Genomic DNA, 23,044 nt, shown 5'->3' with positions numbered 1-23,044 from the left:
GCAGTGCTGGGATTGTAGGCACACACCACCATGCCCAGCTTGATTTCATTCTTCTTTAAGGCTGAAAAGTCCCCAGCCGGTTGACCTGTTTAGGAAAGTCTTTAGGAGATAGAGCCTTGCTAGAGGATGTGTGCCAACTGGGGGCAGGCCTTAAAGTTTTGGAGTCCTGCACCACTTCCTCTTCTCTCTCTTTGCTTCCTACTTGCCAAGATAGCTACAGCTTCTTGCTCTGGCCTGCCATGCCTTCCCTGATGTGAGGGTCTCTATCCTCTGGATCTGTAAACCAAATTAAACCCCTTTCCTTCCATCAGATACTTCTGATTGGGTGTATTGTCCCAGGAAGGAGAAGGTAACTGATACAGAGAATAACAAAGCATGTGTTGGGGTACCTCTGCTGGCATTTCAATGTGACATGATTGGACCTCCAGAGCTCAGACCTCATCACTGGTGGTCTCATAATTTGTTGGCATTATCAGAGCTGATGGAAACTAGGAGGTGACCTGGCTGCAAGAAGTGGGCCAGTGGAGGTATGGTTTTGATGGGTATAATTTATCCCTGGTGCTTCCTAATCTTATCTCTGTTTTCTTATCCCTGTCTACTACAATGTGAATGACTTCGCTCTATGATGTGCTACTTTTCATGATGTTCTCTGTAATCATGTCCTGGAAGCAAAGACATGTTATTGTGCACTGAAATGTCTGAAATCCTGAGCCAAAAAAAAAAAAAAAAAATCTGTTCTCCCTTAAAGCTGTTATCTTGGTCAAGGTGACAAACATCAAACACGAATATTGTCCTTTCCTAGTTAATGCTTCCTAGTGTCAATGAGCTATCCAGTTTTGGTCAGAGGTTGTTATTTCCAGAGCTGTTCTCTTATAAATAGCACCTTGAACTCATACCATCTTCAATTCTATGGGGCAATTTCCTTAGGAAATTCTTCTTGCATTGTTATTTCTGGGCTAAAAAATTAGGATTTTTTTTTTTTTTTTGGTCTCTTATGCCAGGTGCTGAAATGCCTAGCAAGGACTTATTATAAAAGCTCTGTTACCCCTTGTCTCCAGTGGTCATGAGCACCAGTAATAGGAATTTGGCATCACTGATCATTTAGCAGGTGCCAGACATTTTGTGTTTTCAACTTTTGAAACTCCACAACCCTATGATTTTGAGGTCTTATTCATGCAGACAGATGAAGTGCTTTCAGTTCTTTACCTTGGACAGTCATTAGGTGAACACAGCGAGGAAGATGCTATGTCTCCATTTTACAGAGGAGAAAAGCTGAAGTTCAAAAGGGCTAAATAACCTTTTGATAGAAGAAAAAATAGCAATGCTTGCATTTGAGCCCTGTCTAGTGACTTCTGGCTGTCTAATTTTACCCGTCCTCATTCTATAATATTTCCCCCTTTGCTTTTATCAAGGAGCTCATGGTTTTTGAACAGTCAAGAGCCATGAGCAGCCTAAAGATCCTAAACATTTACAAGAACAGTTCTGAGCACAGGGACAATTCATAATTCCTACCTGCTGTCTAGCCTAGATCAACAGATCTAAGAGCCACGGCCTGTTGTCTGTAAATCCTACCCAGAGCATAAACGAGTAAATCCAAGGGAGGTCCATGTACCGGGGCCCTGGACACTTCAAACAGCATCCATATGAAGGAGTTAGGCACCCCCGTGAGCCCTGGCTGAAGAGCTATGCGGAGTAAGCACTGATGACTAGACACGGGGACGTCTGCTGGGGGAGGGATTTCCAGTCTCAGAGGCTGGTGTAGAGTTCCGAGCTTCAGAGGAAAGGAGAACAAACAGTTCTTGTGTGGGTGGGAGCAGTGTGGAAATAGTAAGTGCGGGTAATCACTTTCGGCTGGAGCTCGTGCTGGATTCAGACACTGGAAGATGCGCGGGTGCCATGCCATCCATCTGCTGCCATCTGCCTTGCCAGCAAGCAAGTGTGCACAGAAGGCCCTAGGATGGAAAGCCCCAGGGACCAGGGAGAAATAATCCCCTGTTGCTGGTTGGCTGATAGCAGCAAAGAAAGAAAACAGGCCTTCATCTTAGAAAAAAAAAAAAAAGAGCATGTTTAAGTTTGAAATGATACAAGTGGATTTCTTACAAGCCTGTCTGATCGCTCTGTGTGTGTTGAAGAGTTGTCCCTCCAGAGTGTCTGAGGTGCAGGGTCCTCTCTCCTGTTCCAACCCACTGACTTCAACAAAGTGATGGCCAAAGGATTCTGCGTTTTTGTGACATGCTAGGGACCTAGTAACCAATGGACAGTGATATGTGCCATACTTTTAAGTTGAACAAGGATCAGAGGGACACAATAGTGGTTAAATCTCCTCAGGGAAAGGAAGGGAGGAAGATGTCATCTGTCAACAAGGTGCAGACATTGGCACCGTAGTGATTTCCCAGAGGAAATTCCCCGTAGGAAGACAGGGCTTGCTTTGGGGTATACCTGTAATATGCAGCAGTGTGGGAGGGGGCTGCGATAAGTAAACAGGAGATGTGAGGAACACAGGCTGGGAAGCGAAGTGGGGCATGGGGGCATTTGGGAGGGCAAGGCCATGCTGCTCTACACCACAGCGTCAGTGGTCTAGGGCCTCAACCCAGAACTCTGCCCTAGAAGAAGGTGGCATGAACAAGAACAAGCTCAGATCCAGAAGGGCTTCCCTCCAGCTGCTTTTGTGGTATTAGGAACTTTCTTTCATTCCTATGAGGTTTCCCATCTTTTAGCTTAGAATATTAGTGTTTGCATCGCTGGATTGTTCTGGAAGATTGAAAATAAATCCTACGGCAAGAAAGAATACAGAGGCATTCCTGGCACATAAAAATGAACATCTTCTTGGCCTTTGGCTGGTACCTATTAAATTCGGATGGCATATAATTTCATTAAATAAGTGTAAATGTATTCAAGATTTTCAAAATCAATGAAATAATGGGAGAAGTTTCCTATCACTTGATGCATGAGTAAATTAGCAGAGGAAGAAATGAAAGGTAAGGCTGAAAAGGTAGAGTAGCGAAACAAGGAGAAGCAAGTGAAAGGCAGATGCTTCATGACAAGTCACGTTGACTAAACAAGAGAGATCTGCCTGACTCTATTCTGGGACACCCTTTAATACAGGCCCCGTTGAGCAGGTGTACTTGGTGATATAACCCCCCTGGACCTGTGAGAACAAGTCAGAGTCTGCGTCACAGGTCCCATATTCATTCTTTTTCTCTGTCCCCATGAGTCAAGGAGCAATAATTCTTTCTAAGATGGCTCCTGACCATGTAGTTAATTTAGATCCATTGAGTTTACAGGGATTACCTTGCTTCCTTTGTAGTAAATAAAGCTATAAACAGCTGGTGAAATTGATTAATGGCTCCAGGCAAGCAGCAGCCTTTGATCAATGACAAAAGCTACTGCTCAGGTGTGTATACAGAAAAGAGGAGCCCAGAGTGAGGACCACAGCCCAAGGCATCACAGGCAGCCAGTGGGCCAGCGCAGGAGCTTCATTCAGGCAGAGGTGCTTCCCACCCAGGCTGCATGAAGGCCTAAGGCCCTTGCTCTTTTTCTCATGCTTGCCTTTGGATGAGTACTCTGATTAGTATGTTTTGAATATGTGTGGAGAGCATGAGTGTGCATGCCTCTTTGAGTGAGGGTGTGGGTACACTTGGAGGCAGAAGACAACTATGGGTGTCTTACTCAGAAACACTGCCCACAGCTTTTGGAGACAGGGTCTGCCACTGGCCTGGAGTTTACTAATTAGAGTAGACTGATTGGCCACTTACCTATAGGGTTACACCTGTCTTTGCCAACACAGTGCTGGGATTGCAGGGGTGTGCTACCGTGCCCAGCATCTTTGCGTGGGTACTGGGGATTAGAGTCGGGTTCTTATGCTTGTGGGACAAACACTTTGTCTATGTAACTTCTCCTTAGCTCTCAATTTCCATTTGTTCATGTTTGTCTTATAATTTAAAAGACATAAGTATTATAGATAAAATTGCATTCTTCTGTCTCATCATAGCACAAACTCAGAAACAAAGTAAATTCTCTTTTTTTCTAGAAACTTTTATTTTATTAAGTTTTAATTTGTTGAAATAATAATGTAATGTAAAATAATAAAAATAAATGACTTCCCACTTTTAAATAAATATAATGACACAGAAAATGTGAGGGTGGATACAAAAGATTAAAAAAAAATCCAAGTAAATGACTTTCTGTTTTTTGGCACCTGGCCATTGGTCAGTTTGTCAAGTTATGCTCTGCTCACACCTGCTGAAGTTCGGCAGGTCTCTCAGGATCAGGTCCAACTTCTTAGCAGGCAAGCCCCTCTACACCCTCACCTCTGTAGCTCTCCTTTCTTGTTGGATTCCTGCCTCATGGATCCACTCACAGTATCTCAAGATTCTCTCAGTGCTTTGTCTCTACACTGCTTTCTCCTGTCTTCAAGAAAGTTCTGGTCATTGCTCCATGATTCCAACACATCGATTTATGCCAAAAACTTTCCTGTTCTCAAGTAAAATGGAGCTTTCTAATTATAAAATATTGGAACATTCTGTATTTCTCCATACTTTTCTACCATTTCTAAGTTTGGGTAGCTTTTGTCCCATAACTTTCTTCCCTATAAATGACAAACTGTTGGATTTGTTATAAGTGATACCTACCTTTGAAACTTTTTATGGCTGATATATTTAAAAATTATTTTAATGAAAATAGGTTGAATTGAATGGGTGTTATGGAATATTTTCTTTTTTAGAAGAAACATATTTACAAAAATAATCAATCATCACACAGAATGCTGAGAATTCCTGTTTAGAGAAAAGGTGGAAACAGGCAAGTGCTAGAATATGGCAAGGAAGCTATCACAAAGAATGGCCCACTAAATACAATTTCTGAAATTCACAAATGAGGGACAAATTTAAATATTGACTAAATGGAGAAAGCCTATATACATAGAATATAGGATGAATATGTACATGCAAATGAAAGATTTTGTCTTTTGTTTCAATGAAAGTTTATTTATCAAGGGCTAGAGAGATGGCTTAGTGCTAAGGAGCTTGTCTGCAAAACCTGAAGAACCAGGTTTGTTCCTCTAGTCCCCACATAAGCCAGATGAACAAGGTGACACATGTGTCTGGCATTCATTTGCAGTGGACAGAGGCCCTGGCACACCCATTCTCCCTTCCTCCCTCTCTTTCCTTCTCTCTCCATCTTTCTCTCTCTCAAAATAAAATAAATAAAAACTAAACACCTTCAGAATAAAAGCATATTTATCAAAACAGGGACAGGCTTGATTTAGCAAAGTTCTAGTCTAGAAAATTATAAATGCCATTTGTAAAGTTTCATGCCTGACACGTGGAAAGGAACTCATAAAATAATAGCTACCATTGCGATAATGATGATGATCCTATGATTGTCATCTGTCAAGTGAACTTGACCAAGTGCCATCATCCTGAGTGTCCTTGGATTCTGCCACATACTTGGCTGATTCTTTCTGCTAGCAGTCTTGCAGTACAGATTAAGACCCACAACAGTACGCCCCTCTGCTTAGCTGTATTCCATCACCATTCAAGAATTCCTAGAGTCCTTTGAAAGTTGCAACTTTTCAATTGGACACATTAGTTTAAAGGGTATAATTACTTCTAATTGAAGTCATACTCAATAAACTGCAGTGCTGTTAGAGGCATAATCAATACCAACTCTATGGAGCAATTCCTGCTCAATATCATCTCCAGCCCAAGTCTTTGGATCAGCTGAGATTTGACCGCTTACTAGATAACCTCCAGCAAAGGATGTCTGGGGCCTCATGATTGGGTGGTGATTATTTCTGTAGTTTCCATCTCTCTCCATGGACAGCTGTTGACCACATATACCAGGAGTACCTGCTCAGCAATGGGCGAGAGTAGAAGGATTAATGTCCTCATATGTGGCCTTGTGGATTCAGAGAGTGCCTTGGACCTTTGAGAAGACCACAGTATACCATATATATATATATATATATATATATATATATATATATATATATATATATATATATATATATATTTCAGCAGACCCAGGGAAGATGTTTTATGGTTCTACTAAGAGGCACCAGGACATGTAGCCTTATTCTGGCCTAGGAAATGTCACAACAGGACTGTAGATTTGGCACAGGGTTTAAGGGGCTTGCTTGCTAGGCCTAACAACCTGATTTTAACTCCTCAGTATTCACATAAATCCAAATGCAGAAAATGTTGCATGCATCTGGAATTCATTTGCAGTGGCCAGGGGGGCTGATGCAAATATTGTATTTCATTTCTCTCTCTCATTTAAAATAAATAAATAAAATGTTTTAAAAGAAAATTTCATGACAAAGGAGACAAACTGTAGCTCTATCAGCCTTACTAATCACACACCAACAAGTTCCTCTCCAGACAGGGAATAAAAGAAAAGGGATGTGAGTTGGGGAGATTGCTCAGTGGTTAAAAATGCTTGCTTGCAAAGTTGGGTTGGTTTCCCCAGCACCCATATAAGCCAGTCACAAAGTTGGTGTATGCTTCTTGAGCTTATATACAATGGTGAGGGACTCTGTTGTGTATGTGCACACACACAAAAATAAAAAATATTAAAATGAGTGAAGTATATTGATCTTTTATCACCTATTATCTATCTATCTGTCATTTATCTATCACCTATCTACATATAATCTATCATATTCCATCATAATTATCACCTATCTTTCAATCATCTGTCTAGGCTATCTGTTAACATACTTTTACCAGTGCATCTTTCCACCTACCATTTCTTAACTATTACTCAAAAAGACTGGAGCAAGAGACAGAAGAGTTTGAAATTTGACTCTAATATTAACCAGTGTTGTGGCTTTATTAATTAGCTACAAGAAACTTATGAAGAATATTTTTATTTAGATGTTTACATTATATAGCTGTTATGACCAATCTTGATTGTGAATTAGAAGGGAGATAGAATCAGGCCTGGTGACAAACCTTAGGGTATGCTTGTGAGAGTGTTTCCAGAAAGCCTTGTGTGAGGTAAGAAGACTCATGCTGAATATGGGCAGCACCATGCCATGGACTATGGTTCCAGCCTGAATAACAGGGTTAGTATCAGCAGTCACCTCTCCACTTTGTCACTGAGGATCCATGTGGCCAGACACCTCATTCTGCTGCCTGTCTTGGACAGTAACCTTTCCTTCCTTAAGTTTCTTTTTTTTTTTTTTCCAGGTGTGGTGGCGCTCTCCTTTATTTTTTTTATTTTTTTAAATTTTTTATTTATTTATTTGAGAGCGACAGACACAGAGAGAAAGGCAGATAGAGGGAGAGAGAGAGAATGGGCGCGCCAGGGTTTCCAGCCTCTGCAAACGAACTCCAGACGCGTGCGCCCCCTTGTGCATCTGGCTAACGTGGGACCTGGGGAACCGAGCCTCTAACCGGGGTCCTTAGGCTTCACAGGCAAGCGCTTAACTGCTAAGCCATCTCTCCAGCCCCTTCCTTAAGTTTCTTTTGTCAGGTACTTTGACATAGCAATGGGAAAAGTACAACAGCATAATATCTTGTACACATCTATAGTGATGTTATGGTCCTAGCAAAAAAAAAAAAAAAAATGAACATAGTGTCTTCTTTATTTATATTTGCATGAACTTAGTGAAGTTTCAGTACGACATACATGAGTCTTTCACTAAGTCCTGGTCATTGGAATCTCTAGACTTAGTTCCCCATAACTGCAAGTTTGCGTTCCGTTTCCTCTGTCTCCCCATCTGCTCCCCTTTCCTGCCCACTTGTCACCCTTGTTCTAAACTATGCTTCTGTTCATTCAACTTTCATGTTTCTTTCATTCAATTACTTTTACCCTTTATTAGGCTTATTTTGTTTAGAATAATGTCTCTCCAATTCATCCATGTTGTTGCCACTAATAATATCCTTTTAAAACAGCATAATATTGAACTTCTTTTTAAGTATATTACGTTACATTATTCATTCATCCATGGATGACAGCTTCGTTTGCTTCCATATCTTAGTTATCATGACCAATGTTGCAATGTGTTTCAGGAGTGTAGATGTATCTTTGAGACATAGCTGTCAACTCTTCTAAATATATACTGAATAGTAGAGCTTTCTGGTTTATTTTGTAACTCTCATATCTGTATCATTTTCACAATGTCTATATTAATGTACATTTCCATCAACAGTGTGCAAATGTTTCCTTTTCTCTATGCCTCCACTTATCTTTTGCTTTTAAAAGTCCTGTTTCTTCATTAAACCCCTCCTTCTCAGCTTTAACATTTTTAAATTTCAGAATCAATGATCATACCTGTTATAGCCACATAAATTTCTTTGTTAGATGGCTTTGGAGTTATTTCATATTCATGGGACTTTGGGATATCCCTTCACTCTATCTGAGTATGACTGTCCATTCTCAAAAGTGGAGATGGTACTCAAAATCTTCCTCTTAGATTGGTGGTAAGAAATGGATGTAAATGGCATGGAGATCCTCGCACATGTAATTTGCATGGTAAATGGTGGTCGTGTTGTCTATGCATTTTTTTTCACTTGGGGTACAGTTCTTCTGTGTGGAGTAGTGTGGTGGTGACCTCTTTACTCCCTCATAGTAATGTCAGCCTCACTCTTCCATACTTTCATACCTCTCAGATTTACTCAGATCCAAAGAAACAATCCTGGCAGGTACATGAGCTCATTAAGAAAATGGGCCAGATCAAAGGAGACAGAAGTACTTGGGAAAGAGAAAAGAAAGAGAATTGGGTTGGAATTGTAGTTGTTAATTACTTGCACTGGATTTATAAAGCCAAGAGAACTCATCAACTGGGATACAGGATGAAGGGATGAAATAAATTAACAGGGAAGCCCTGCCTTGTGTTGAATCACTGTAATAGGGTAGAGTCCTTGTAAGTAATTAATAGCAAGTTAAGAAGCCAATTTCCTCAGCAATTGAAAGTCTTTGTAGAAGTCTTTTTATGGATAAAAGCAGAGATTGGGCAAAAGCTAGAAATAATGCCACAGGAATGAATCATGGTTGTTAATTCTGAGGGAACATAGGTATTTCAAGTGAGTTTCAAGGACTTGGGTATGGTATAGAATTGAGGAAAAGAGATGAATAGACTCAGAGATGAAACAGAGTTCTTCCTTATATTCCTCCTTGAGGCTGATATTTTTGGTTGGTAAAGAGTACACACTCCCCTTGATTGGGAGAGACAGGTGTGTGGGGGGGGGCATTTGTATTTGTCAAGAGCTCTGGGCTCTTGAGCAATGACAATGAAGATGAGTGTAATGGAGATGGTGAAATGACTACAAGAGGGTGAGGTACGAGGAAATGTGAAAGTTAAGTTGACGCCTAGAAGATACATCCTCTAGACCAGTACCATGACCTGTTTATCCTCCCCAAGTGCTTTTTCACCGTCTCCCTGGTGCTTCATTTGGGCACTTGGTCTGATTACATATATAAACCCTGGGGGTTATCCTGCTTTCTTCCTTTTCTTTGCATTGCTATTTTGTTTTCAACCACTAACAAATCTTTCAATCTATTGTATTATAGCCCACTCCAATTTATTTTAAATCGTTGTCAGGGAATACAGGGAAGGGTTTTTTTCTACCTTGGGTGAAGATGTATGCAGACTCAGGAGCTTTGAACATCACTCATGCCAGTGTATCCTTTCAAAAGAAACCATGAGATATTTTCATTAATCAAAGTTTGTGTTTGAGAAAAGTGAGACAAGTTCAGCATAAGATAAATATTAAGTAACCTAATCCACAAATAACACCAAATTTGTTTTATTCCTTTTAATAAATAAACTAATTTTATGTGTTGAAGCCTGTTGTGTATTTTAGTTCTTTGTATATCCTAGATATTAATCCTCTATTAGATATATAGCTGGTGAAGATTTTTTCCCATTCTGTAGGTTGCCTCTTTGCTTTTTTTCACTGTGTCCTTTGCAGTGCAAAATCTTTGTAATTTCATAAGGTCCCAGTGATTAATCTGTGGCTTTATTGCCTGAGCAATTGGGGTTGTATTCAGAAAGTCTTTGCCAAGACCAATATGCTGAAGGGTTTCCCCTACTTTTTCCTCCAGCAGTTTCAGAGTTTCAGGTCTGATGTTAAGGTCTTTAATCCATTTGGACTTAATTCTTGTGCATGGTGAGAGAGAAGAATCTATTTTCATCCTTCTCCAGATATATATCCAGTTTTCAAAACACCATTTGCTGAAAAGGCTGTCTTTTCTCCAATGAGTGTTTTTTGGCATTTTTATCGAATATCAGGTGGCTATAGCTACTTGGGATTACATCTGGGTCCTCTATTCTGTTCCACTGATCTACATGTCTGTTTTTGTGCCAGTACCACACTGTTTTTGCTACTATGGCTCTGTAGTATAGGTTAAAATCAGGTATGGTGATACCACCAGCCTTATTTTTGTTGCTCAGTATTATTTTAGATATTCGAGGTTTTTTGTGATTCCAAATGAATTTTTGGGTTGTTTTTTCTATTCCCATGAAGAAAGCCTTTGGAATTTTGACAGGGATTGCATTAAATGTAGATTGCTTTAGGTAAGATTGCCATTTTCACAATATTGATTCTTCCAATCCAGGAACAAGGGATGTTTCTCCACTTCTAGTGTCTTCTGCAATTTCTCGCATGAGTGTTTTAAAGTTCACATTGTAGAGATTCTTTACTTCCTTGGTTAGGTTTATTCCAAGGTACTTTATTTTATTTTATTTTTTTTTTTGGTGCAATTGTGAATGGGAGTGATTCTCTGATTCCTTCCTCTGTATGTTTGTTGTTAGCATATATGAAGGCTACTGATTTCTGTGTATTTATTTTGTATCCTGCTACATGGCTGTAGGTTTTGATCAGCTCTAACAGTTTGCTAGTAGAGTCTTTAGGGTCTTTTATGTATAGAATCTTGTCATCTGCAAATAATGATAACTTGATCACTTCCTTTCCAATTTGTATCCCTTTTATGTGTGTCTCTTGCCTTATTGCTATGGCTAAGACTTACAAAACTATATTAAATAAAAGTGGGGGCAGTGGACACCCTTGTCTTGTTTTTGGTTTTAGTAGAAAAGCTTCCAGTTTTTCCCCATTTAGTAATATGTTGGCTGTAGGCTTGTTATAAATAGCCTTTATTATATTGAGATATGTTCCTTCTATTCCCAGTCTCTGTAGGACTTTTATCTTGAAGGGATGTTGGATTTTGTCAAATGCTTTTTCTGCATCTAATGAGATTATCATATGATTTTTGTCCCTCAGTCCATATATATGTGTGTGTGTGTGTGTGTATGTTGAACCATCCCTGCATCTCTGGGATAAAGCATTCTTGGTCAGGGTGAATGATCTTTTTGATATACTCTTGTATTCTGTTTGCCAATATTTTGTTGAGAATTTTTGCACTTATGTTCATGAGGGAGATTGGTCTGTAATTTTCTTTTCTTGTTCTGTCTTTGCCTGGTTTTGGTATCAGGTTGATGATGGCCTCATAGAAGGAGTTTGGTAGAATTCGTTCTTTTTCTATTTCCTGGAAAAGCTTAAGAAGCAATAGTGTTAGCTCTTCCTTAAATGTCTGGTAAAATTCAGCAGTGAATCCATCTGGGCCTGGGCTTTTTTTAGTTGGAAGATTATTGATAAATTTTCAGATCTCCCTATTTGTTATCGGTCTATTTAAGTGATTAATTTCATTTTGATTTACTTTAGGTAGGTCATATAGATCAAGGAAATCATCCATTTCTTTCATATTTTCATACTTTGTGGAGTACATGCTTTTATAGTAGGTCCCTACGATTTTTTGAATTTCTCTGGAATCTGTTGTGATGTTACCTTGTTCATCTCTGATTTTATTAATTTGTGTCCCTTCTTTCTTTCTTTTGGTCAGATTTGCTAAGGGTTTATCAAACTTGTTTATCCTTTCAAAGAACCAACTCTTTGTTTCATTAATTCTTTGGATTTTTTTTTTGTTGTTGTTGCTACTTCATTAATTTCTGCCCTAAGCTTTATTATTTCTTCCCATCTACTGATTTTTGGTTTGCCTTGTTCTTCTTTTTCCAAGGCTTTAAGGTGAAGCATTAGGTCGTTTACTTGTGACCTTTCTAATTTCTTTAATATAGGCACTTAAGGCTATAAATTTACCTCTTAGAACTGCCTTCATTGTGTCCCAGAGATTTTGGTATGTTGTGTTCTCACTATCGTTTGACTCTATAAATTTTTTGATTTCCTTCTTGATTTCTTCATTGACCCATTCATCATTTAGTAGTATATTGTTTAGTTTCCATGATTTTGTGTATGCTCTATAGCCTTTCTTGCTACTGATTTGTAGTTCCATGTGCTGCTGAAAAGAATGTATATTATGCAGCCTTTGGATGAAATGTCCTGTATATATCTGTTAGGTCCATTCCTTCTATGACCTCTTTAGTCCAGATGCCTCTCTGCTTATTTTTTCCCTTGATGACCTGTCAATTGATGAGAGTGGGGTGTTAAAGTCACCCACCACCACTGTGTTTAGTGTTATCTGTGACCTTAGTTCTAATAGTGTTTGTTTGAAGAATTTGGGAGCCCCTATGTTAGGTGCATATATGTTTAGGATGGTAATGTCCTCTTGTTGGAGTGTGCCCTTAATCAATATAAAGTGACCTTCCTTATCTTTCTTGACTAATGTTGGACTAAAGTCTACCTTGTCCGATATTAGGATAGCAACCCCTGCTTGTTTTCTAGGCCCATTTTCTTGAAACACTGTCTTCCAACCTTTCATCCTAAGATAATGTCTATCCTTTGTAGAAAGGTGAGTTTCTTGGAGACAACAAATTGTAGGATCCTGCTTTTTAACCCTGTCTGCAAAACTATGTCTTTTGGTTGGGGCATTAAGGCCGTTGATATTAAGAGATATTATAGAAAGGTGTGTATTTATGTTTTCCATTTTTTTTTTTTGTGGTTCTGTTTCGACCTGTTCTTTCTTGTGTAAACTAGTATTTGAGTATTGCTTGTTTTTTCTAGGTTCCTTATATGTGTGCTTTTCCTTTTCTTCAGCATTGAGGATTCTATAAACTATTTTTTGTAGAGCTGGTTTTGTCTTCAAATACTCCTTTAACCTGCTTTTGTCATGGAATGTCCTTATTTCTCTGTCTATTTCAATGGATAACTTTGCAGGATAAAGTAACCTTGGTTGACAGTTGTTATATTTCAGAATTTGGAACACATCACTCCAAGCTCTTCTGGCTTTTAATGTTTGTGTTGAGTAATCTGTAATCCTGATGGTCATGCCTTTGTAGGTAACTTGATTTTTCTCTCTAACTGCTTTCAATATTTTTTCTTTGACTTGTATGTTTGGTAGTTTGATTGTAAAATGGTGAAGAGAGGTTCTTCCCATGTTTTGTCTGGCTGGGGTTCTAAAGGCTTCCTGTATCTGCATTGGCACCTCTTTCCCAATTTGGGGGAAAATTTTCTTCTATGATTTTGTTGAAGATGCCTACTATGCCTTTGGAGTGAAATTCTTCTCCTTCTACCATGCCCTGAATTCTTATATTGGATCTTTTCATAGTGTCCCGAATATCTTGAAATTCCCATTCATACTTTTCCATGAGTTTGTCTTTCTCTTTGTTGGACTGTATTAGATCTGCCACCTGGTCTTCTAGCTTAGATATTCTGTCCTCTCCCTCATCCATCCTACTGGTGAGATTTTCTACAGAGTTTTTTATTTCATTATCTGTGTTGTTCATTGCTAGTAATTCTGACTCGTTTTTCGTTATTATTTCTCTTTCCTTATTTATGTCTTGTATTACCTTCTTTATTTCATTAAATTGGTGTCCTGAATTTTCTTTGATTCCTTTGATTTCCGCTTTGATTTCTTCTTTGATTCTTTTGATTTGTTCTTTGACCTCTTTGAATATATTTACAATCATTCTTTTGAACTCTTTCTCAGGCATTTCCTCTAACTCATTCTCACTGGAGGACATTTCTGATGCATTAATACTTTTAGGTGGATTTATATCATCTTGCTTTTTAGTATTTCTTGTGTTATAATGTATATATTTTTGTATCTTGGATTAAGTTAAAGCTTGGATTTTCTAGCTAGCTGGGTATTCTTAGCTGTATCAATTGATTTGACGTTATATATTTTCAGGGTGGGAGCTTAAGGTGTTAGGTGTGGCTCTTAAGACTCTCAGAGTATCTACAAAGGTGTTCCTAGGGGTTGAATTTCCCTGCTATGGGAGTATTCAAGCAGGCTGAGTGGAATAAAATACAGATAGATTCTAAAATTTAACTAAACACTGTACACATTCAATCAAAAATAGCCCCAGGTATGTATGTAAGAGTAGTTATTATAATGACCAGATCCTCTATCAACAAAGAGGTTAAGATTTCTGGTCTGTTGAGGGATCCAAGTCAGCTTGCAACCAAGTGAGACCCTTTCCTTGTGCAATCCCAGTTACCTGGGATGATTTTGGTCTCAGTCAAGTTGCTGCCTGGGTCGTCGGGCTGCTGTTTTGATTTCTGGAGCTGGGCACTGGCTTTTCCTGTGGGGCAAACCAAGCCTGGCAAGTGTGGCCCTGCAGATCAGCACCCCTGCTGCTGGAACTGCTGCTGCTAAAGCTGCCGCTGCTGGGTCTGTCACTGCTGATTCTGTGCCCATTGCTGCTGGTGCCTCTGCTGCTTCTGCTGTAGCTGCCACTGCTGGAGCCACCACTGCTGCTGAAGCTGCTGTTGCAGGATCTGCCACTGCTGCTGCTACTGGATCTGCTACTGCTGGGGCTGCTGTTACCGGTGCTGGAGCCACTGAGTTTGCTACCGAACTCTGCTACTGCTTGGGTCCCACTGTTGGCTCAAGTTGGCGTGGCCGGGTCCCAGGACCGCTGCTCTGTTCACTGGAGCTGGGCTCAGGTGGTGGGGGTGGAGAGGGAGCCACAGCTGCTCTGGTTCTCTCGCTGTTCCACGTGTGCTTTTGTCTCATGGTCTGTTCCTCCGTTGCTCATTGCCGCTCTCCCTTCATATTTCTTGAGTTGTGGAGCGCTCCAGTGTGAGTGGAAGCTCCCACACCTGGCTTTTCTTGCAGCTGGAGCCGAGCCTGGTGGCTTTCTAATGCGCCGCTGCTGTGGAAGTTGGCAGAGCTGCCGGGGCCGCTTTTGCCAGCCTTTCCAGGCTCTGCATGTTCTGGATCTCTTCTACTTCTCCAATGCTGCTTCAATTTCCTATACACCTCACTTTTTAGTAAAAGTGTGTATTTTGCTGAGTTTTTTTTGGTCTATTTTCCCCCCTAGGCTGCTTTGGTGTGGTACCTATGCCACCATTTAACCGGAAGTCCCTGTTCTGTATTTTAAACATTTTATAGGGAACTAATAATAACTTATGTAAGTTTGCATTGAAGGACACAAAGATACAGCTTGAACAGTTAGAACAAAAAGAGTTTTATGTACTTCTGGTTAAGTTGGCAGCTTAGGAACCACACCAAAGCAGCCTAGGGGATAAAAAGCTAAAGAATATCCAGCAAAATGCACTTTTACTAAAAAGTGAGGTGAATAAGAAATTAAGATGGCAGCAGAGAAGTAGGAGAGATCAAGGGCATCCACAGCCCACACAGGCAGGCCTAAGTGTCCCCAGCAGCAGTGGCTTCATCTCCAGCAGCAGCAGCAGAAGTGGTGGCCCCAGCACTGGCTCCGGCTCCAGCATTGGCAGTGCCAGCTCCATCAGCAGCAGCAGTGTCTCTGGCAGTGGTGGATCCAACAGTGGCAGCAGCAGCCCAGCTCCTGCTCCAGCAGAAGCAGCAGTAGCAGCGGCGGTGGCTACAGCAGTGGTGAATCCAGCAGCAGTAGTGGTGGCTACAGCAGTAGCAGATGCAGCAGCGGCAGCTTCAGCAGTGGCAGCTGGAGCTCCAGCAGCAGTGGTGCCAGGTCTGTGGGGCCACAGTAGCCAGGCTCAGCTTGCCCCACAGGAAAAGCCATGCCCAGCTCCAGAAAACAGAACAGCAGTCCAGTGATCCAGCCAGCCTACTTGAACCCACAGGACACCAAAGAGGGACGCGTAACTGAGATCAAAATCATCCAGAAAGGTAACTTGGATTGCACCAGGGAAGGGTCTCACTTGGTCACAAGCTGACTTAGAACACTCAACACACCAGAAATCTTAACCTCTTTGTTGATAGAGGATCTGGTTGTTATAATACCTAAATACTTGGTGATGTTTTTCAGTAAATGTGTACATTGTTCAGTTATATTTTAGAATCTCCTGTATTTTGTTCCACTCAGCCTACTTGAATACTCCCATAGCAAGCAAATACAACCCCTAGGAACACCCTTTTAGATACTCTGAGAGTCTTAAGAGCCACAACTAACACCTTAAGTTCCTACCCTGAAGATATATAACATCAGATCAATTGATACAGCTAAGAATACCCAGCTAGCTAGAAGATCCAAGCTTTAACTTAATCCAAGAATCCAAGATGCAAATATATATACATTATAACATAAGAAACACTAAAAATCAAGACAATATAAATCCACCAAAAGTATAAACACATCAGAAATGACCTCCAGTGAGAATGAGTTAGAGGAAATGCCTGAGAAAGGTTTCAAAAAAATGATTTTAAATATGTTCAAAGAAGTCAAACAAGAAATCAAAGGAATCAAAGAGGAAATCAAAGGAATCAAAGAAGACACAGGGCAACAATTTAATGAAATAAAGAAGTCAATACAAGACATAAATAAGGAAATAGAAATAATAAAGAAAAACCACTCAGAATTACTAGCAATGAAGAACACAGTTAATGAAATAATAAAAAAAAAAACTCTGTAGAAAATCTTACCAGTAGAATGGATGAAGGAGAGGACAGAATATCTAAGCTAGAAGACCAGGTGGCAGATCTAATACAGTCCAACAAAGAGAAAGACAAACTCATGGAAAAGTATGAATGGGAATTTCAAGATATTTGGGACACTATGAAAAGATCAAACATAAGAATTCAGGTCATAGTAGAAGGAGAAGAATTTCACTCCAAAGGCATAGTAGGCATCTTCAACAAAATCATAGAAGAAAACTTCCCCCAAATTGGGAAAGAGGTGCCAATGCAGATACAGGAAGCCTTTAGAACCCCAGCCAGGCAAAACCCAGGAAGAACCCCTCTCCTCACCATTTTATAATCAAACTACCAAACACACAATCCAAAGAAAAAATATTGAAAGCAGTTAGAGAGAAAAATCAAGTTACCTACAAAGGCATGACTATCAGGATTACAGATTACTCAACACAAACATTAAAAGCCAGAAGGGCTTGGAGTGATGTATTCCAAATTCTGAACTATAACAACTGTCAACCAAGGTTAAAAAGCAGGATCCTACAATTTGTTGTCCCCAAGAATCTCACCTTTCTACAAATGATGGGCATTATCTTAGGGTGAAAGTTTGGAAAATGGCTTTTCAAGCAAATAGGCCTAGAAAACAAGCAGGGGTTCCTATCCTAATATCTGACAAGGTAGACTTTAGTTCAAAGTTAGTCAAGAAAGATAAGGAAGGTCACTTTATATTGATTAAGAGCACACTCTATCAGGAGGACATTACAATCCTAAACACATATGCACCTAACGTGTGTGCTCCCCAATTCATCAAACAAACACTACTAGAACTAATGTCACAGATAACACCAAACACATTGGAAGTTGGGGACTTCAACACCCCACTTTCATCAATTAACAGGTCATCCTGGGAATAAATAAACACAGAGGCATCTGGACTAAATGAAATCATAGAAGGAATGGACCTAACAGATATATACAGGACATTTCATCCAAATGCTGCAGAATATACATACTTTTCAGCAGCACATATATAAGGGCACAAAGCAATTCTTAAGAAATACAGGAAAATTGAAGTAATTCCTTGCATTTTATCTGACCACAATGGAATCAGACTATAAATCAATAGCAAAAAAAGCTATAGATAATACACAGAAACATGGAAACTAAACAATACATTGCTAAGTGATGAATGGGTCAATAAAGAAATCCAGAATGAAATAAAAAAAAAAATCATAGAGTCAAATGATAATGAAAACACAACATACCAAAACATCTGGGACACAATGAAGGCAGTTTTGTGAGGTAAATTTATAGCTTTAATGTGGTGGTTTGATTCAGGTGTCCCCCATAAACTTAGGTGTTCTGAATGCTAGGTTCCCAGCTGATGGATATGTGGGAATTAATGCCTCCTGGAGGGAGTGTATTGTTGGGGGCAGGCTTATGGGTATTAAAGCCAGTTTCCCCTTGCCAGTGTTTGACACACCCTCCTGTTGCTGTGTTCCACCTTACGTTGGCCAGGGGGTGATGTCCACCCTCTGCTCATACCATTGTTTTTCCCTGCAATCGTGGAGCTTCCCCTCGAGCCTGTAAGCCATAATAAATCTCTTTTTCCCAGAAGCTGCTCTTGGTTGGGTGATTTCTACCAGCAATGCAAACCGGACTGCAACAAACACCTATTAAGAAATTGTAAAGGTCACAAGTAAATGACCCAATGCTTCAATTTAAAGCCTTGGAAAAAGAAGAATAAGGCAAACCAAAAATCAGTAGACAGGAAGAAATAATAAATAATAATAATACAAGGATCACATCTCAATATAATGAAGGCTATTTATGACAAGCCTACAGCCAACATATTAGTAAATGGGGAAAAACTGGAAACTTTTCCACTAAAATCAGGAACAAGACAAGGGTGTCCACTCTCTCCACTTTTATTTAATATAGTACTGGAAGTTTTAGCCATAGCAATAAGGAAAGAGAAGCAAAATGGGTACAAGTTTGAAAGGAAAAGATTAAATTATCATTATTTGAAGATGACATGATTTTATATATAAAGGACCCTAAATACTACCAGCAAACTCCTAGAGCTGATTAACACTTACAGCCATGTAGCAGGATAGAAAATACATACAGAGAAATCAGTAGCATTCCTATATGCTAACAACAAACGCACAGAGAATGAACTCAGAGAATCACTACTATTCAAAATTGCATCAAAAAAATAAAGTACCTTGGAATAAACCTAACCAAGGAAGTAAAGCATCTCTACATTGAAAACTATAAAACACTCAAGTGAGAAATTGCAGAGGACACTAGGAAATGGTAAAATATCCCTTGTTCTTATATTGGAAAAATCTATAATGTGAAAATGGCAATCTTGCCAAAAGCAATCTACACATTTAATGCAATCCCCATGAAAATAACAATGGCATTCTTCGAGAAAATAGAAAAAAAATCCAAAATTCATTTGGAATTACAAAAAACCTCAAATATAAAATAATACTGAGCAACAAAATGAGGCTGGTATCACTATACCTGATTTTAACCTATACAACAGAGCCATAATGACAAAAACAGCATGGTACTGGCACAAACACAGACATGTACATCAATGGAACAGAATAGAGGACCCAGATGCAAGTCCAAGTAGCTACAGCCACCTGATATTCAATAAAAATGCCAAAAATACTCACAGGAGAAAAGACAGACTCTTCAGGAAATGGTGCTGGGAAAACTCAGTATTTAACTGTAGAAAGATGAAAATAGATTCTTTTCTCTCTCCATGCACAAGAATTAAGTACAAATGGATTAAAGACCTTAACATCAGACCTGAAACTCTGAAACTGCTAGAGTAAAAAGTAGGGGAATCCCATCAACATATTGGTCTTGACAAAGACTTTCTGGATACAACCTCAATTGCTCAGGCAATAAAGCCACAGATTGACTCCTGGGACCTCATGAAATTACAAAGACTTTGTACAGCAGCGGACACTGTGAATAAAGCAAAGAGGCAACCTACAGAATGGGAAAAAATCTTTGTCATCTATACATCTGATAGAGGATAAATATCTAGGATATACAAAGAACTCAAAAAATTCAATAATAAGAAATCAAACAAGCCAATTAAAAAGGGGCTATGGAACTAAATAGAGAGTTCTCAAAAAGAAGAAATACAACTGGCATATAAGCACCTAAAAAAATGTTCTACATACCTAGTCATCAGGAAATGCAGATTAAAACTATGTTGAGATTCCATCTCACACCTGTCAGATTAGCTACCATCATGAAAACAAATGACCATAAATGCTGGCGAGGATGTGGAAAAAGAGGAACCCTTCTACGCTGTTAGTAGGAATGCAATCTTCCAGTGAGTTGTTGGCCAGAGAGATCCCTGATGCCATCAAAACATTATAGGCCCTTGTTGAAACCCTTGGTTTCCCACCAGAAATAGATGGTAAGTCCTTATTGCTGAAGACTCCATATACTTGGGCTGCAAGGCCACTGAGAAATACTGCTGGATCTGTGCCTAAAACCTCCTTCATGTAGACCAGCTGACACAAAGCTGGAAGAAGCCATTCTGCATGCAGTTCAATGGAAGAAAGTGAAATCACCAGTGAAGATACTCATCAGTGGACACTGCAATCCTTATAATTGCCAGTCAGGCCAAATGAGCCAATGGGTGCAATAGTGGCATGTTTGTTATGGGGGAAACCAACTGCCCTCTAATTGGACTAGAGGCCTGCTCCATGGGAAGGGAATCCATCCCTGATACTGAAAACTTAAAACAGGGGTAGTCATAAGTCCTAGGGGTGTAACATCTGCTATTGTCTGGCCAAATGTATATATTATGCTTATCAAACTGCCCAATAAGCGCTTCTGTTAATGTTCACACCCTTATATTAATGCTACTCTCACTTTTGGTTGAAAATCTTCTCTTTTCAGATGGCAGTGACCTTGGGACGACTCAGAAGGTATCATGGTGATGGAAAGAAATGACAACAGTACTCAGTACTGCAATATCTGTATCATACCTTCCAAGGCTCAGAGTCTAATGGGGAAAAGTTGGCAGAAAGAACATAAGAGCCAAAGGAAGGGCAGGACTCCATACAACATTCTCCCTCCAGACACAAAATGGCCTGGATATCCATGGCCTCACAGTGCCTTATACTACCTGCATAAGACCATCATAAGAGGAGGAAAAGATCAAGACATCAAAAGTAAAAGAGAGATTGATTGAGATGGGGAGGGGGTATGATGGGGAGTGGAGTTGCAAAGGGGTAAGTGGGGGGAAAGGAGGGTATCACCATGGAGTACTTTTTCTAATCATGGAAGTTGTTAATAAAAAAATTAAAAAAAATTAAAAACAGTGTTTTAGAAACAGAAATTTAGAGATAGTAATATAAAAGGAATAATCATGTCAGGGACGGTATATATCCTCACCCTGTTTCTCCCCTTTCCTTACTAGCAATCAGTGCTGTTAGGAAGCTTTCATTTTAACACAATAAAATATAACTTTGATTGGCAGATGATGGTGGCGTATTTATAGACCTTAATTTTTGTCAGCATTCTCCTGGACAGTTGGAATAGGGGGGCTATTTTTAGACTATTAGTTGTGTTTGGAATGTGTGTCTAACAAAGAGAAAGAGAAAGAAAGAGCAGTAGCTTTTGGAAGCCACCATACATGATGTAATTTGGAGAGACAGTGTTGACGCCTCCCTTTGATAAAGCAAAGTGCCACGGAGCTTTCAAGGCCAGCGGTACAGACCTCTTGGGAGAGGCAAGCCTTGAATGTGATTTTCAATTTCTGACAACGCAGATGCGCTAAAGCAAGGCTTTCCAGGGGAAGAAAGAATAGACAAGTTTTAAAAAAAACAAAGGCATGATAGAGAGCCAAGGTTCAAAGCCATGCTTTTCTAGGCATGTGATGGAGTAACTAAAAGGTTTCTAGGCATTGAAAGGTCTGTGTATACAAAGTGTGATTAAATTCTTATTTAGAAAATGCTCAACACCTTTTGATACTGCAGGCCTTCTCAAAATATTATTAACTTTATTAGATCACTCATCACTGTGCTGACCCAGGTTCCCATCATGCCTCTGCTCTCTTCTTCAGTGGTGCATAATTAAGCAATGCTGGGAGCTTAGCAGAGGCCTTGGCAGGTGCCACAGATGCACCTCACTGTTGCATTGATCCTCAGAATGGGTCCTACGTTGTACTATTACTTTAAATAACAATCTGTTCAGAAAAGGAAACATCTTAGTGTTGTGCCTGGTTTATCTATTTTTTATGTCTCTTATTCAGTCATTTCTATAAACGTGTGGTGGTTTGAATGGATGTTTCCCAGTAGATTCAGGAGGAGCTTATTAAAGCTTGTAATTTAGAACTCCTTCCACCTGGCTGGAGGAAGTGTCACTGTGGACAATCCTAGGGGCCCAAGGGGTAGTCATAAACCCTAGGGGTGTAACGTTTGCTGTTGTCTGGCCAAATGTATATATTATGCTTATCAAACTGCCCAGTAAGCACTTCTGTTAATGTTCACACCCTTATATTAATGCTACTCTCACTTTTGGTTGAGAATCTTCTCTTTTCAGATGGCAGTGACCTTGGGATGACTCAGAATGTATCATGGTGACGGAAAGAAATGACCACAGTGCTCAGTACTGCAATATCTGTATCACACCTTCCAAGGCTCAGGGTCTAATGTGGAAGAGGTGGTGGAAAGATGTAAGAGCCAAAGGAAGAGCAGGACTCCATACAACATTCTCCCTCCAGACACAAAATGGCCTGGATATCCATGGCCTCACAGTGCCTTATACTACCTGCATAAGACCATCATAAGAGGAGGAAAAGATCAAGACATCAAAAGTAAAAGAGAGATTGATTGAGATGGGGAGGGGGTATGATGGGGAGTGGAGTTGCACAGGGGTAAGTGGGTGGGGAGGGAGGGTATCACCGTGGGGTATTTTTTCTAATCATGGAAGTTGTTAAAAAAATTAAAAATATATGGACTGTAGATTACATGGAGACACAAAGATGTTTTGGATATAACAGGACTGTACAAGGTCTACCTTGGAGTGTGCTGTTGGCCTGGAATGGAAGTTTTCCCTGACAGTTCAGACCAGCTAGAGTAGCAACATTGGAAAATCCTGAGACTGTCAGTCACTGCTTATGATACTGGACTTCAAGTATAGAAGTTTGCTTGATGGTTATTCAGTTTACATATGTCCAGTCTTTCTATGACTTATAACAGTTAAAAATGTTTAGTCTGTGCCTTTGTATGTTAAAAAATATATAACTGTA

Source organism: Jaculus jaculus, chromosome 2, assembly GCF_020740685.1.
Source record: "Jaculus jaculus isolate mJacJac1 chromosome 2, mJacJac1.mat.Y.cur, whole genome shotgun sequence".
Lineage (NCBI taxonomy): Eukaryota > Metazoa > Chordata > Mammalia > Rodentia > Dipodidae > Jaculus > Jaculus jaculus.
Note: the sequence above shows the minus strand (reverse complement) of the source record.